The sequence below is a fragment of the Myotis davidii genome, unplaced genomic scaffold, assembly GCF_000327345.1.
Source record: "Myotis davidii unplaced genomic scaffold, ASM32734v1 scaffold18, whole genome shotgun sequence".
Lineage (NCBI taxonomy): Eukaryota > Metazoa > Chordata > Mammalia > Chiroptera > Vespertilionidae > Myotis > Myotis davidii.
This window is the reverse complement of record NW_006292696.1, coordinates 8397989-8412815: the sequence shown is the minus strand read 5'-3', so window position 1 is coordinate 8412815 and position 14827 is coordinate 8397989. Positions and strand designations below refer to the sequence as shown.

At 42.1% G+C, this 14827-nt stretch overlaps 1 protein-coding gene across 1 annotated transcript in view; it reads right to left on the bottom strand.

Moving 5' to 3' along the window:
• Positions 1–3853, bottom strand: part of ADRA1B (adrenoceptor alpha 1B) — a gene marked incomplete at its 3' end in the record, with an annotated part of 105381 nt that extends 101528 nt beyond the window's left edge. The window contains exon 1 of the mRNA XM_015565664.1: positions 3712–3853. The remainder of the gene's footprint in view (positions 1–3711) is intronic.
• Between the last annotated feature and the right edge of the window lie 10974 nt (positions 3854–14827).

Sequence of the window (14827 nt, the reverse complement as noted above, 5' to 3'; positions counted from 1 at the left end):
AGAGTTTTATTCATTTCAAATGGGCCAGATCAGGCCCGTGGGCCGTAGTTTGCCCACAGCTGGCTTAGACCCATTTTTATTACTCTTTCTTGAAACTTGTGGTGGGTTGAATGGTGATCCTCAAAAGATATGTGTAAGTTCTAGCTCCAGGTACCTATGCATGTGACCTTTTTTGGAGATGAGGTCTTTGAAGATGTTAATGATCTCAAGATGAGGTCTTCATGGATTTAGACTGAGCCCTAAATCTAATGACTTGTGTCTTTTTAAGAGAAAGGAAGGAGAAGCTTGAGATACAGAGAAACCATTTGAAGATGGAGGTAGAGATGAAAGGTAGGTTGCCATAAACTTAGGAACATGGAGTCACCAGAAGCTAGAAGAGATAAAGAATAAAATTTCCCCTAGAGCTTCCAGAGGGAGTATGGTCCTGTTCACACTTTGCTTACAGACTTCTGGCCTCCGAACTGTGAGAGAATAAATTTCTGTGTATGTGTTTCTTCAATCCATTCACTTTGTGTGGTTTGTCATGGCAGCTCTAGAAACTAACACAGATCTCAAATTTCAGCTATATTGTGTCACTGAGCTATTTTCTGAAAGTCTAGCTCTTTGCTGACCTCAGATCTTTGATTATGTTATATTGGACATGCATATTTATATTTAATGCATGCATATTTAACTATTTGGCAAATATAAAAAGAGACAGGCTAATTGATAGATTGACAGAGAGAGGCAGAAAGCAAGAGGGAACTAATAGTGAGGCTATTGGGGATAGTTCTGCCCACTTCCCACATGAGTGCCTGCCCTGGAGGACACAGGAGGCCTGGCAATGACTGCTCCTTCTCTTCTCTCCTATGGGCTTTGCACTATGTGTGAGTTCTGCATTTAGAAATTCATATTTTTTCACACAACTTGGCACCTCAAGGCAAGCTCACACATTTGTCTGATGCTCAACTGAAGCAACAGCAATTGATTTCAGAACTAGAAGAAACCCTGTACTGGATTTCTTGAAAGATATTATATCATTTTGCCATCACAGTCACTGCTGAAAGAATTTTCAAGGGTACGTTTGACTATCATCTAGTCATGATTTTTTTTTTGGCTTTATGCATTGATTTTTAGAACCCAAATGCTGAGTAAGATTGGATTCCTTCAAAGTCACTTTGCTTAGAATTCCTTGGCATGCTTCATCATGCTACCTTTTAAAAAAATTCTCCCTTTACCCCTTCATCTGTGTTGAATTTCTAGCTTCCTCACACTTCTGTAACATTTCCCTCCATCCCCCGATCTATCTTTACTTATAGGAACTTGTGTACATATCAGCCTCCCTCATAGGAGCTCCTTGAGATTGGGGGCTAGATATCTTTGAGCCCTCCATAGACTGGATAAATGAATGCAAGGATGGATAAACTGATGAATTTACAGAGTTAAGAGAAAAATCAAATGGAAACTAATAGCTAAAGCAAAGAGAGCCCATCTACATTGCACAATGTGAGGCTTAATGCACAAACTGGAACTCAGATCGACAGGTGACTTTGCAGAGAGCTACCTGGCTTCCTTTCTCTGCTGACTTAAAATAAGGCCTGGCACTGAGGCACTGCTCTACACCATTGGAGACTGGAATACATTTGTATTACAACTCTGCTTAAATGACAGGCCTTCAAAGAACTCCCCCATGCACCTCCCAATCTAATGAGATCCCCTTTTCTCTATCATATTTTCTTATGGCATTCTCTTTTTCCCTTTGATGGCTATTGTCATAGTATGAAGTTATATTTGTATTTTTTGTGACTTTTATCTCTTTTGTATCCTACATTCTGGCTAATTTTAAACTCAATAAAGGTAGGGCTCATCTCTGTTTCTTAACCCTGGTGACCTAGTGTGCAGCTCAGTGCTGATACATGCTACTATTGCTACCAATGTCTAATATTAATCAGCTGTGTATTATGTGCCAGACACTGCTCAAAAGTGCTTTACGTAAATCACCTCTTTTCAATCTTCACAGCAACTCTAGGATCAGGAACTATTATTATTCCCATCTTATAGATGAGGAAACTGAGATATGGAGAAGCTGAGTTGCCCAACATGTCACAGTGAGAATGTGGCAGAGTTGAGATTTATTCCCAGCCAAGATGGCCCCAAAATCAGTGCCTATCACTAAATATTTGTTGGATAAATGAACGAAACATGATAAATATTGAGGGACTTTGGGACTTAGAGCTGGGTGGATCTATCTATATCTATATCTATATCATCTATATCTATCTATATTTATATCTATATCTATATCTATATCTATATCTATATATCTATATCTAATCTATTGGGCTAACTTCCTAGCCTGTGCAAAAATGTCTCTTTACAGCTACTCTGAGAGTTAGCTCTCCAGATCCTTCTGAAGCATTCCTGGCAATGTAGACTCACTCACTTTTCCAACTTGGGAACTTGAACAGTTGGGATTCTCTTCCTTATACAAAGCTGAAACCCACTTCCATGGTACCTATGGCTGCTGTTCTGCCCTCAGCAGCTTAAAAGAACTTTAGTCTCTCCCATACAACTCTGCTAAGTGTTTCCCCATCTACTGTGAGTGGCTCAAGGGCAAGCAGCTTTATCTTGTCTGTCTGTACCTTTGGCACCTCAGCATAAAACTTGTTGTGGGAAGGAATTAATGAATGAACATATACTTGTCCTTGCTACTCCTGTGAAGCTCGAACAAGTTCATGAATATGAAAGAGATTTCTAGAAACCCATAATTTTCTTGTTTATTAGAAATCTCCTCATAGCTAGCTGCCACATTAAAAATTATAAAGCTAGATCATTTACTTAAGGCATTAGTATCTGGGGGTTAGCCTTATTGGTTACCTCTGCTGGGGGCTAGTTGGTATTTTTTTTTGGTGAGTTTTGGGGAAGAGCATTTATATTTACAAAGGGGATATAACTAACCCATGGACTTATGGACCTCAGTGACAGGCATATTGAAAAAGGGATTTTTGGACAAAGAAGGGGCTTTCTTGGTTTCTTGAAGCAAAAAATAAAATTTTCCAGTTTCAGTTGTACCTGCAAATGCACAACTACAACATCTTTTCTCAGACTCCTCAAAAAATGCAGTATAGTTATGACAAGCCATATCTTTAATCCAGTCTCCATTTAAAATGAAGCACATCTGCCCTGACCGGTTTGGCTCAGTGGATACAGCGTCGGCCTGTGGACTGAAGGGTCCCAGGTTTGATTCCAGTCGAGGGCATGTACCTTGGTTGCCAGCACATCCCCAGCAGGGGGTGTGCAGGAGGCAGCTGATCGATGTTTCTCTCTCATCGATGTTTCTAACTCTCTATCTCTCTCCCTTCCTCTCTGTAAAAAATCAATAAAATATATTTAAAAAAAATAAAATGAAGCACATCAACAAGCCAGAATCAAAAGCAAGCCACATAGTGATTGTGGGAATTAGTGATCAGCGTGGGCTATGAACCACGTGAGTTATATTTTTCTTTGTGTTTTGTGCAAAAACTCCTTCCATTTCATTTTAAGTTGCATCTGCTTAAGTGATTTTTTTTTTCAGAGCATCATGAATGATTTATGACTATCGACGCCGCATCCCACAAGATTACATAAGGAACAGAGAAAAACAAGTGATTGAGCCAAACTTAAAACAACAACAAACATTTTCAAAAAGCAGATTTTGTTGTGGCTTCAGCCAGACAACAGTTTTTTACTCACCAAAAGTGCTTCCTCATTCCAAAATGCACCCCATTTCTGCGAGGATCCCCCTGATTTCCTTTCTCTGTTGCCGGCACTCTACCATCAACTTCACGTTTGGCCCCCAGTGAAGTCCTGGAATGTCCAACTGCCCCGATTCCTCCCTTTCTCCCCCAATGTGAACTTTGCAGTTGGATTGCATAAACGGTCTCATTAGTTTGGTTAATGATTGGACAAAAACACTGATGGGAGTAATATCTACCAGGCTTGTCATTTCTTTAATGATAGGACAATAGAATTTCAGAGTTTGCCAGGGCCCGGGACCATCTATTTATACCTGTTTTTTGACAGCTAGAGACATTAATGGCAAGAGAGCTAATGTGACTTGCTCAAAGTCCCACAGAAAGATACTTCAGGTAGAGCAATGGACAGAATCCAACCTCAGGGTAGTCTAGTCCGTGATATTAACCAAGAAACCCCCATCTCCTTATTTAAGTGGAGGTGGTAACACTGAGCATTCTTTTCAACTAATTTAGTGGTTATTGGGTAGAATTTCTGTTGCTGACTTGTTTATTCAGCCAGAGTCAGTCTTGGGAAGGTGACAGGTGCTTGCAAAGCAAAAACTTGTGTTGAGGGTCCGAGTAATGGGGAGCAGGCTGAATGGGGCAAGATGGCTCACCAGAGTGGTTAGATGGCCTAATCCTGGGAATGAGGGTTTGTTTGAAACCTGAGGTCTGGGTCAGTGGGTCTATATACAGTACCTGGTTTGAGAAGTAGGTTTAAAATGACAACATGAAGGTGAGAGCAATGTGAGGAGTTGAGGAGTGACAGAGAGCAAGAAGGTTGAGATGAGTGGTCAGAGTGTGGGCTATGACGAAGTAGCAGGGACGACCAGGAGGGGCAGGGGCCAACTGTTGGTCTTAGGGATCAGGATTGGGTCAGGTCATTTTAAGTTTAAAGGCAAGGACTGAAAACTCAATGTCCTTACCTATGAAATAAAACAAACAAGTTACAGAACAGTGTGTAGAGTATGACTCCATGTGTGTATAAATCTGTCTCAACCAGTGGAATGGAGGGTACCACGTAGTTTCCTGGTCAAGAGCATGGACTTAGGACTCAAAAATCCTGAATTTGCTTTTCTGGCTCTGCCTTTTACCAGCTTTGTGATTTTGATTTTGGGCAAGTCACTTAACCCATCTGTATAGGTTTTACATTTCCCAACAATAGCTGCTTTATCAACTGGCTGTAAAGGTCTCAGATAATGTATATGAGGCATTTAGCACAGCTTCTGGCATATAACAAAGGCATAAAAACGGCATATATATGTTTATTAATCCTTACCTGAGGATATTTTTCCCCATTGGTTTTAGAGTAGAAGGAACAGGGAGAGACACAGAGAGAGAAACATTGATGTGAGAGAGAACATATTGATCAGTTGCCTCCTATACATGCCCTGACCAGGGATTAAACCCACAACATAGGTATATGTGGAATCAAACCCACAACCTTTCAGTGTATGGGAAAATGCTCCAACCAACTGAGCCACTCGGCCAGAATCATTCAACAGATGTTTGATAGGGTTTATGTACCAGGCACAGAGCTAAAAATTAAATAAATAAACAAATATTAACATTAAAATAAACAAGAAAGAAAAGAAAAAACATAGAGCAAAAGAAAAAAATGGTTGATTGTACTTAAAATTAGTATAGAAGAAAAGACACTGGTTCAGGAATGAGGAAAAACTGCTACTTCAGTTGTAAATGTTCTATTAAATAACAGATTTTAATGAAGTTACTTACCCCTCTGTGGGCTTCAGATTTTCATCTGTGAAAATGAGGAGTGTGAGCACATTGCCCTGGCTGGAATGATCCGTTGAGTGTTCCTCTTTGGAGAATGGACCAAGAAGGAGAGCTCATTTCCACGGTTCACACTAAACCGTTCTTTATTATTTATTTTCTCTTTGTGGTCAGCAGAGGGAAGGCCCAGGTTTTCCAGAGGGGGATTTCCCACTTGCATTGGTAAAACCAGTAGGTGGCCCTGGCTACCTCACCTGTTTTTTTCTAACTGATGTCAAGACTAAAGGAGTTTTCAGTGTTGCCTGAGAGAGACCTAGACTCAGAGGGGTGGCCACATGGATCCAAACGTTGCCATAGGAAATTCAAGAGCTTCTGAAAGTTAATGCTGAAATCTTTCCTTCCACATCTCAGTTATTTTCTCTGTCCAAACCATGACTTTGCTCCAGTTTAGTGGCCTCCAACTTGGATTTCTAGCACAAATATGTTTTTAAGTTCTTTGCAATATTTGCTCTCAGCCTCCTCCTCAAGATGTGTCTGGCACGTCTTCCCAGGGAAGAAGGGACCCAGTTCCACACGGGGCATAGAGCCTACCTATCCACGATGACAATCCTGGCAGCTGTGGAACGGAGATTCAGTGGTGGTGACAATGGAAGTTGCTGGCAGCCCCCATATCTCAGAGATGCGCTGTGAATGACAATAAACTTAACCTCTTGTGCTCTTGGAGACAGTTGAGGTGTCATGATATTGCAATAGATGGTTCTTTCCTCCCCTGCCAGTCTTAAAGGAAGTGCATCCATCCCTGAGCAAAGGCTTCCCAGGTGCTCCCAGAGGAGGCTCCTGCTGAGACCGAGCTAGTGCTCTGAGTGGTGTCCATCCCCACTGACCAACTCTCCTGGGCTGCCTTTGGCTTCTAACACCAACTCAGGGTGTCACCAGAGACACAGCACCTTACTGATCCCACCTGTAAAATGAGGGGGATGAAGTAAATCAGGACTTCCTATCATCCCGAGGCACCCTGGCTGTTCTTCACAGTTGTCTGTGTATGGTCGGGGGAAGCGATGGGGTTTCAGTTCTTCAATCAGGCAACTCCTCTGTAATCTCTTACACATTCCGAACTTTTCTCATAAGATTTCCTTGGAAGAAAGTGTCCTCCTTTGGAAAAAAATATTTATAAAATCAATAGAATGAATGCACTCATTTGTGCAACTTTGCTTTTGAGCCCCAGCTATATGCCGGACACTGCTAGAGGCCCTGGGAGTCTAGTCGTAACAATGACTGTGTCCTATTCCTCATCCCCAGGAATTATCCTTCCCTTGCTCACCAGCTTCTTGTTGTGGCACCTCTGCCTCTGCCTCAGGGCTTTCCTGGGCTGCAGCCACATGCTCAGCTCATGAGCAGGGCAGGTTGAGGACTGATATCTATAGGAAGAGCCCTGAATTCACAGATGGGAGTTGGGAGAATATCCCCTTAGTGGGGGCAATTCTAGAGCATGTTCTCCATCTTATCCCAGAGGTCCCCATTGGGAATATGACTTAGTTGCTCATTAACACTTCCAGTCTCGCTACCTCCCCTTCCATCTTACCTCCCCCAACCCCTAAGAGGTTTTTCTGGAATCACCTCTGAAATAAACCACTGGCCCTGGAGTCCTTGGCTCAGGGGCTGCCCTGGAAAAGGAGGGAATTCCACACTATCTTTGTGGAGCGTATAATTGTGTATGTACTTGTTTATTAGATGATGATGAAGGTCCTTGAGGCCCTGGTGTAGTCAAGGAAGCAGAGCCAAGGACCTAAAGCTGCCTTTGATCGGGGCAGGCCCCAGTCAGCCTTTTAACCAACCTTCTGATTAAGTGGTCAAATATTTATTGAGTGGCAACTGTGAGCCAGTCCTGTACTGGGCTCTGGGACAGGGAGCTAAATATTGGATGGCAAAATGGACCTTTACAAGGCCTCCTTTAAGACCCACTGGTACACTCTTGATTTAGAGAAACAAGAGATATTCCAAGACTGGAAAGAGAAGGAAAATCTTACCCCCATAAAACAGTTTGAGAACAAAAGCAAGGCAACAGAAGAAGGTTCTTGGGTAATATGACCGTTCACAGGTATAAAACATAACATTAATATTAATTATATATGTATGTGCGCGCGCACACACACACACACACACACACACACACACACACAAACTTCCTAAAACTGCAGAGTAAGTACACCAGTAGCAAATGGGTACCAGCTTTAACTTTTGGTTTCTGAAGCAGGCTGGGTCTTCAGATCATGTCTGGTTAGGGACAGAGGTACCTCTCCAAGGGGCAGACCACAGGAGCTGGAGGTATTGCATTACAGAGTCTGAGTGGGTAGCAGAATGGTTCAGTCTAGAACTGCCTATTTCTAGGTCCTTCCAGCATTTATTATTGAAACTCCACTGGGGGAGGATCAAATTCCTCAATAGGTTTCAGTTCCAAAGAGCACTGTTTTCTACTGAGTTTCGTGGGGCCGTGGACCTTCATTACACATAGACTGTTGTGTTTGTCTCCTCCAGCAACCACCTTGGCTCAGGGCCCTCAATGATTAAGTTGAATGTTTCATCAGCTTGAGCAGGCGTGCAAAGCTGTTATGTGAGAAACTTTGCTAAGCTGCAGGAGAATATGAAGGCCGTGTTGAATGACAATCAATTGGTCTGTTTGTGCAAATAAAACAGGTTGATTCATTTAAAGAAAACAAGTCAACATGGCTGGCTATTTGGCAAAATGAAGACAAAACCACTGGCTAAAGGAGGAAGTCCTCATCTTTCACCAGGCAGCCCAGCCACGTGTAGTCTCAGACTCTATAATCACACTTGGTCAAGTTTTTTCTTGTTCCTTTTTATTTTTAATAAAATAAACTTCTGGATGCAACAGCTTAGACCCCAGTTTGTTGGAAAGGATGTATTTCCTTCTCTTGGCTCCCCACCTCTTTTCTGTCATCGAGATGAACTATCAGTGGCTGCCTGCCGAGGTACAGAGGGGGGCCAGTTTGGATGGAGAGAGGCTCCACAGCCTGTCTTTGTTTCCTCAGGTCTAAGTCTGAGCCCCAGCCCAGCTCAGCTGCAATGGTGTCTCCAGGTCAAGAAGCTGTCTCTTTTCATATGCCCACAGACCCAGGAAGAGGTTCAACCCTTAAACAACATGGAGTTCCCATGAAGGGTGGCTTAGTGGTTGTCCACTGTGTTACAACCCAGAATCTCCTGCAGGTTTGGTCAGTCCTCCTGTAGACCTCAACTTGGTTTAACCTAGTTCCTGCAGCCTTCAGAAACTAACCCAGACACCAGGTCCCATCTTCCTTACATTTGGCTCCTCAGTGATCAGCTTAATCCAACCCTCATTTGGCAGAAAATTAGAAAGGGTCTCCCTCCAGGTTGGTGGCATAGTGAAGGCCTGAAGCTGGCTCTCCTGCCTTCCATTAGGCTCTCTGTCAGTTCAGAGACAGGAGGCATAACTTCTAAGGGGATTGTGTTCTAAAGTGAGAAAAATTGGGTGTGGTTGTAATTTCCCTTGAACATACTTTAGAACAACTTGTTCTTGTTGGACAATGTAAGAGTCAAAACACAGCCATTTTTCTCCCAGTATTGGACCAGACCATTGCTGTTTCTTGGAGCTTCAGATGGCATAGCTAACCTACATTTAGGTAAAATGAAAAGAAAAGTATCTAGAATCACTTTTCCTATGTAGTGGTGATAATGCTAGAAAAGTTGGCCATGGACTGACCATCAGTGCACATTTTCAATTTGACACTCACCTTGGAGGTCATGGTCAATGGTTAGAAGGACAGTTGGAACCACCTACACTATTGGATTCTCTCTCTTTCTCTAGTTGTTTTTCTTCCTTCCTTATTTAATATATCTAGCTGAATCCATGCAAGTTACATATGGCTATAGGGTTTATGAGTCCACAGTATACCATGGTTAAGAGCAAGAGTTTTGGAGTCATACTGATGTGAATTCTAATTCTGGCTCTGCCCCTGTGTTGTGATGTTGTGCCATCTACTTAATATCTCTGTACTTCTTTTCTCATCTGTAAAATAGGACTAATAATACTCACCTCATAGGGTTTTTGAGAGAGTCAAATGAGAAAACATGTGCAAAGGGCTTGGCATGGGGCCTGGCTCAGATAAACACTCAACAGCTGCCAGTTCTGAGGATGCACATGAGGACAGGGGGATGATAATTTAATGGTATTCCTGGGGGCTAGACACTCTCTGTACATCCACAACTCTTATAATTTGAGATTTCATGCATTCTTGTTTCACCTACCCTATTTATTTCCTATTTCTTTTAAATTGGCTTGGTTTGCTCTTGCACCAACCTATACATATAAAAGGCTAATATGCTAAGTGTCCATCCGGGTAATGATGTCATGTAGTAAAGCTCAGTTTCCTCTCCCTTCCTCTCCTTGCAGTTTCTTCAGCCCAGGAACATGACCTGCTTTTATAGCCAGGTGGAAACATTTCACACTTTAACCAAATGTCTGTGAAGCATTTTCCCGTGCCTCATCTCATTTAATCCTCACAGAAGTCCTGGAGTAGGTAGATAGGAGACTCAGTGGAATCCTATTTTCTCTTCATTAGCCAAAAATGGAGATTTAGAAAACTTAAAAACTTGACCCGACTGAAAAGAAGAAATGGTGGACCTTGAAAATGACTTCAGGTTTTCTCACTGCACAGAATATATTCAAACACAGCTGTAGTTAAATATTTTACCCTTTGTTCTCCCTGTGTGATCTATAATAATAATGTGCTTTGTGTTGATATGAATTGCTGTGTTGCTGATAATTACCTGAAAGAGAAGTTGGGGTGCCTCACTGGGCTGGAAAAAGTTTAGCTACATCAGAAAGCAGGTCTATTTAAGCAAGTTTATTCTGTATATATAAAATGCTAAGTTGACTTGTGCACGTGTGATACATATAGAGCTCTCACTGGCGCCAATCAGATGGGTATGTTTCAATCTGTCATTGTGGATTGTGAATTTTGTTGACACTTCTATTATAGAGAAAGGGCGAATAGCTATATTAAAATATTTCTTCTAATTAATTTCCTTTTAATGTACACAAATTCATGCACCAGGCCACCAGTTTGAAAATAAAAGCCAAAGCAAAGCAACAGAAGGTAAAGGTTCTTGGGTTATACTGCAGATCAAGGCACAAGGTACACATGCCTAAGTGAGATTCTCCATCTCTCTGGACTTGAGATGCTGTCTTTTTATCCTAGGTCTCAAAGAAAAAGAAGCATATTGGACTAAGTGTAACTTTGATATGATTAAGGATGGAGTAGTTGCATTAGGGATATTAATTACCTAATAATTAAAATTTAGATTAATTACTACTAAGCTTCAGAATGTTTGGAGACACAAAAGCCAGCCCTGTGTCTGTTATATAGTCACATGGCATCTTGGGACAAGCCACTTCTCTTGGGGCCTCAACTTCTCCCTTCATAAAATGAAGTTGAATTACTTTTACTAGTGAAAACTTTTCATCATGCAAAATCCCACACAAAGCTCCAATATAAGAAATTAGATAAAAATGGATCCATTTTGGTTGAGGAACTCATGGGTGACCTAGAGCTTTTCTAATTTGGGATCTTCTTTCTCTCCCAAAAGAGCTTCTTGTGGATCTTCAAGATACCCCCGTGGCTCCAAGGAAATAACAGCCTTCTGTCTCCAGGAGCCTTAATTAATGGCACTTTCTTTAACAGTCCCCCAGGCGCCAGTCACAAGGGGCCTAAATCTAAGGTGGAATTCTAAAGTGGTGCTAGAAGTAGACACGCTATCTACCACTTTTGGACTGCTTTCTCTGAGAGAAGCACTATGCTTAGCATCTTGCGAAAGTCATCTCCTTTAATCCCAACAACTTCTTTCAAAAGCAGCGACTATTATTATTCCTATCTTTCAGTTGGAGGAACTGTAATGTTTCTCCATGGAGATTGTGTGCCTTTCTAAAAGGGCAGCGCTACAATGAATCAGGTCTGTGCCCAGAGCCCATGTTCTTAACCATTTATCTAGCTTCCAGCTGCTGAGGTCAAGGAGTGATACTCTGCAGGGTTGAGATGGCCGCTCTATTTTATTGTATCAGTCACTACTTAAAACCATAGTTAACTGTAATTGTTTAGAAGTGGTTGCCAGATGTAACTTTTATTAATGGGCCTGTGTAAACTTGCATGTTATGAACATAAATAATTCACACCCTGGGTGAGCGTGTTTGTTGGAGTGCCCTCTTCATCACCACTGAGACCCTGGAAGAACTGTTACATGTGTGCCCTTGGAGACAGACTGTTTTAGAGATGACCCAGTCATCCTTGGGCTGGGTGGGTAAGGTTGCTTTCCCTTTTGGCTGTTGTCTTAGCTTTCTCTCATCACTGGTCAAGTTCAGGAGGGAGTTCCTCCTCACTCAGTCATCCAATCATCTTAGAGTCAAACTCCTGGCTGATCAGGCACCTGCCAATCAGGATGACTCAAGCCAAGGGCTAGGCCAACAGCTGTTACATGATGCAGACAGCTCAAGAAACATGTTGGCTCTGCGCTGTCCTTCTGACTCATAATCCTCTACGTGACTTGACTCTCCTGCCCCCTCTTCCACTTCTGGGGTATTTTTCAGTTTACAGAGCATTTCAAAATCCATTATCTCATTTGATCCTCAAATACCCTCTAGGAGCTAGATAATCCTGGCCCCAGTTTCCAAATGTAGAAACCAAGACCCTGTGGGGTCCCATGACTTCTCCAAATCATGTGGCTACTAACTAGCAGAACAATGACTCAAGTCCAGCTTTCTGTCTCCGAATGATATATCCAACTTGGCTCAGGCTATTATGGGATTTAAAATTCTCTACCTTTCTTTTCTCTCCTTGTTTGACCTCTGACTTCATAAGCTCAAGTCTTTTCATTTCTGATTCCATTATAGTGATTGGTAATGTCTGCTTCAGACACTGGTCATTATTCCTTATGGACAACACAGTGACTCCATTTTTCTTCCAGTGTAGCCCTTCATATTGTCATCCAGCAACAAACATTTATTAAGCACCTACTGTGTACCAGGCATTATGTTCAGGGTTGAGGCTATAAGGGAGAACAGGAAGCCATCCTGACCTCTGCGCCATGTTGGATGCCATTGACTAGGTTCTTCTTGTATCTTTCCTTCATTGCCTCCTTCACCATCCATGCCTTAAATGTTGGTCCAAAATAACAATAAACTCAGATGCTGGGGCTGAATCACGTAGAGCCCTGGTGAGGGCCAGGCTAGAGGGTAGTCTGGGAGTCATCGCTCATGCTTTGTGCCTGAAGGTCTGAAAGGAAAGAGGCTGCACAGGGAGAGAGTACAGACCAAAGGTGCCCAGAGGCTGGGTCTGCTGCTCAGATGCTTGTGTTGAGCCTACAGGAAATTTTGGATAAAAAGCAAATTAGTCATCGACATTTGAAAATTAGGAAAAAAATTATATAAAATCTAGATTCCTGGTGTCTCTTTAATGATGAAAAGATCTGGCAATATTAGGTCCCCATTACAATCAACATCGGAGCTGAGTTGCTGCTGCCGCTGAGTTGCTGCTGCCCCTTTAGAAAGGCACACAACCTCTAGGTCCCCACTGTCCCTAGAGGGCCTGCTCCTCTCATTTCCATGAGGACTTTTCAGTTTGTGACACTCATGTTCTTAGTTTAATGTACTCCAAGGGAGATCCCTTCCTCTGGTGTCACGTCCACTTCTTCATTGCTTCCAATTTTACTCATAAGATGGGAGTTTGATCTTCCTGAAGGAAAGGACCTCTGCATGGCAAGATTCAGTATGTTGCTCACTGCAGTGCATGCTGGTGGACGTGGGTATTCTCCTCTGCTAACAGAATGACACTTATTCACTAGAGCAGCCGTGGGCAAACTACGGCCCGCGGGCCAGATCCAGCCGTTTCAAATGAATAAAACAAACAAACAAAAAAAGACCATACCCTTTTATGTAATGATGTTTACTTTGAATTTATATTAGTTCACACAAACAGTCCATCCATGCTTTTGTTCCGGCCCTCCGGTCCAGTTTAAGAACCCATTGTGGCCCTGAGTCAAAAAGTTTGCCCACCCCGGCTCTATAGAGCATTTGCAAATAATCAGAGCCAAGGAAAGTTAGCAATGAAAAGACACCTCTAGGCCTGCCTACAGAAGAGAAAGGATAAAGAAGGTTGGAAGTCTGATATTCAGTTTTGGAGCCAGTTACCACTCAGGCCAGGGCTGAGGAGCAATTTGTTTTTTGTTCTCCAATTGCCAGTGGGCTGATCTTCCCCCAGTGACGTAATCTTGTCAAGCCTCATGCCGTGGTTACTCTGGGCCACATAAATTCCACCTTTGTTTCCCAACGAGGCAGACACCGTCTTGCCTGCTCTTTTTGCTTTTATAAAAAAAATCATTACAGTATTTTCTGCTTCGGAATAAATGTGCTTTTATGAGGGAAAAAAAAAGAGGATTTCAAAGGCATATCTTGCCTATAATCCAATGAAAACAGTATCCTGGGTTCAGAGTTGTTTTTGTGTCCTGCCTTAAGTTTTTGAAAACCTGATATCGTATTATTTCCTTTTTGTGTGTGTGTGAGCAAAGTGGTTCATTGCAGCTAAGGCCTTCCATAATAATAGTCCCAGTTCTAGGGCTTCAAAGGGAGTGGCCACTCATTTCTAAGGTACCTTTTAATTTTGCCTTTCTTTCGTCACTATCAATTTAGTGACCTGAACACATTATGTTGGATAAATCACTGGGCTGGAAGTTAGGGTTCTAGACTCTAGTACCACTCTACCTCTAGCTTTCTGTGTGACCTCAGGGAACTCACTTTCCCTCTCTGGGCTTCAGGTTGTCACTTGTAAAATGAATGAATTTGACTGGATCAAGCTTCCCAAAATTCACTTGTTCAAGTACCACTTTCAGTGATATTTTTACAGCCTCATATTGTCTGTTTTATTGTTAATATGCTGGTTTTGTTTAAATTTTAAGTACCTCTCATTTACAAATATATTCTATATTACTATTAATAATAAAAAACAAATATGGTGTCCTCACATAGAATTGAACATTAAACATAAGTACAATAAGAACAAAGCTATTACAGTCTAGTGGGATTCTGTTGACTGCCAAATAATGGTATCAGCCAAGTGCTCTGTGCCAAGTGTGATTCTTATGATATTACTTATTCGGTCCTCAAGGTAACTGTGAAGGAGGGACTATTATTATCCCCATTTTACAGATTAAGAAACAGATTAAGGAGGGACTATTATTATCCCCATTTTACAGATTATGAGCCACAGAGAGGTTAATCCACGTGCCCAAAGTCACAGAGTCAGTGGTGCCTTAGC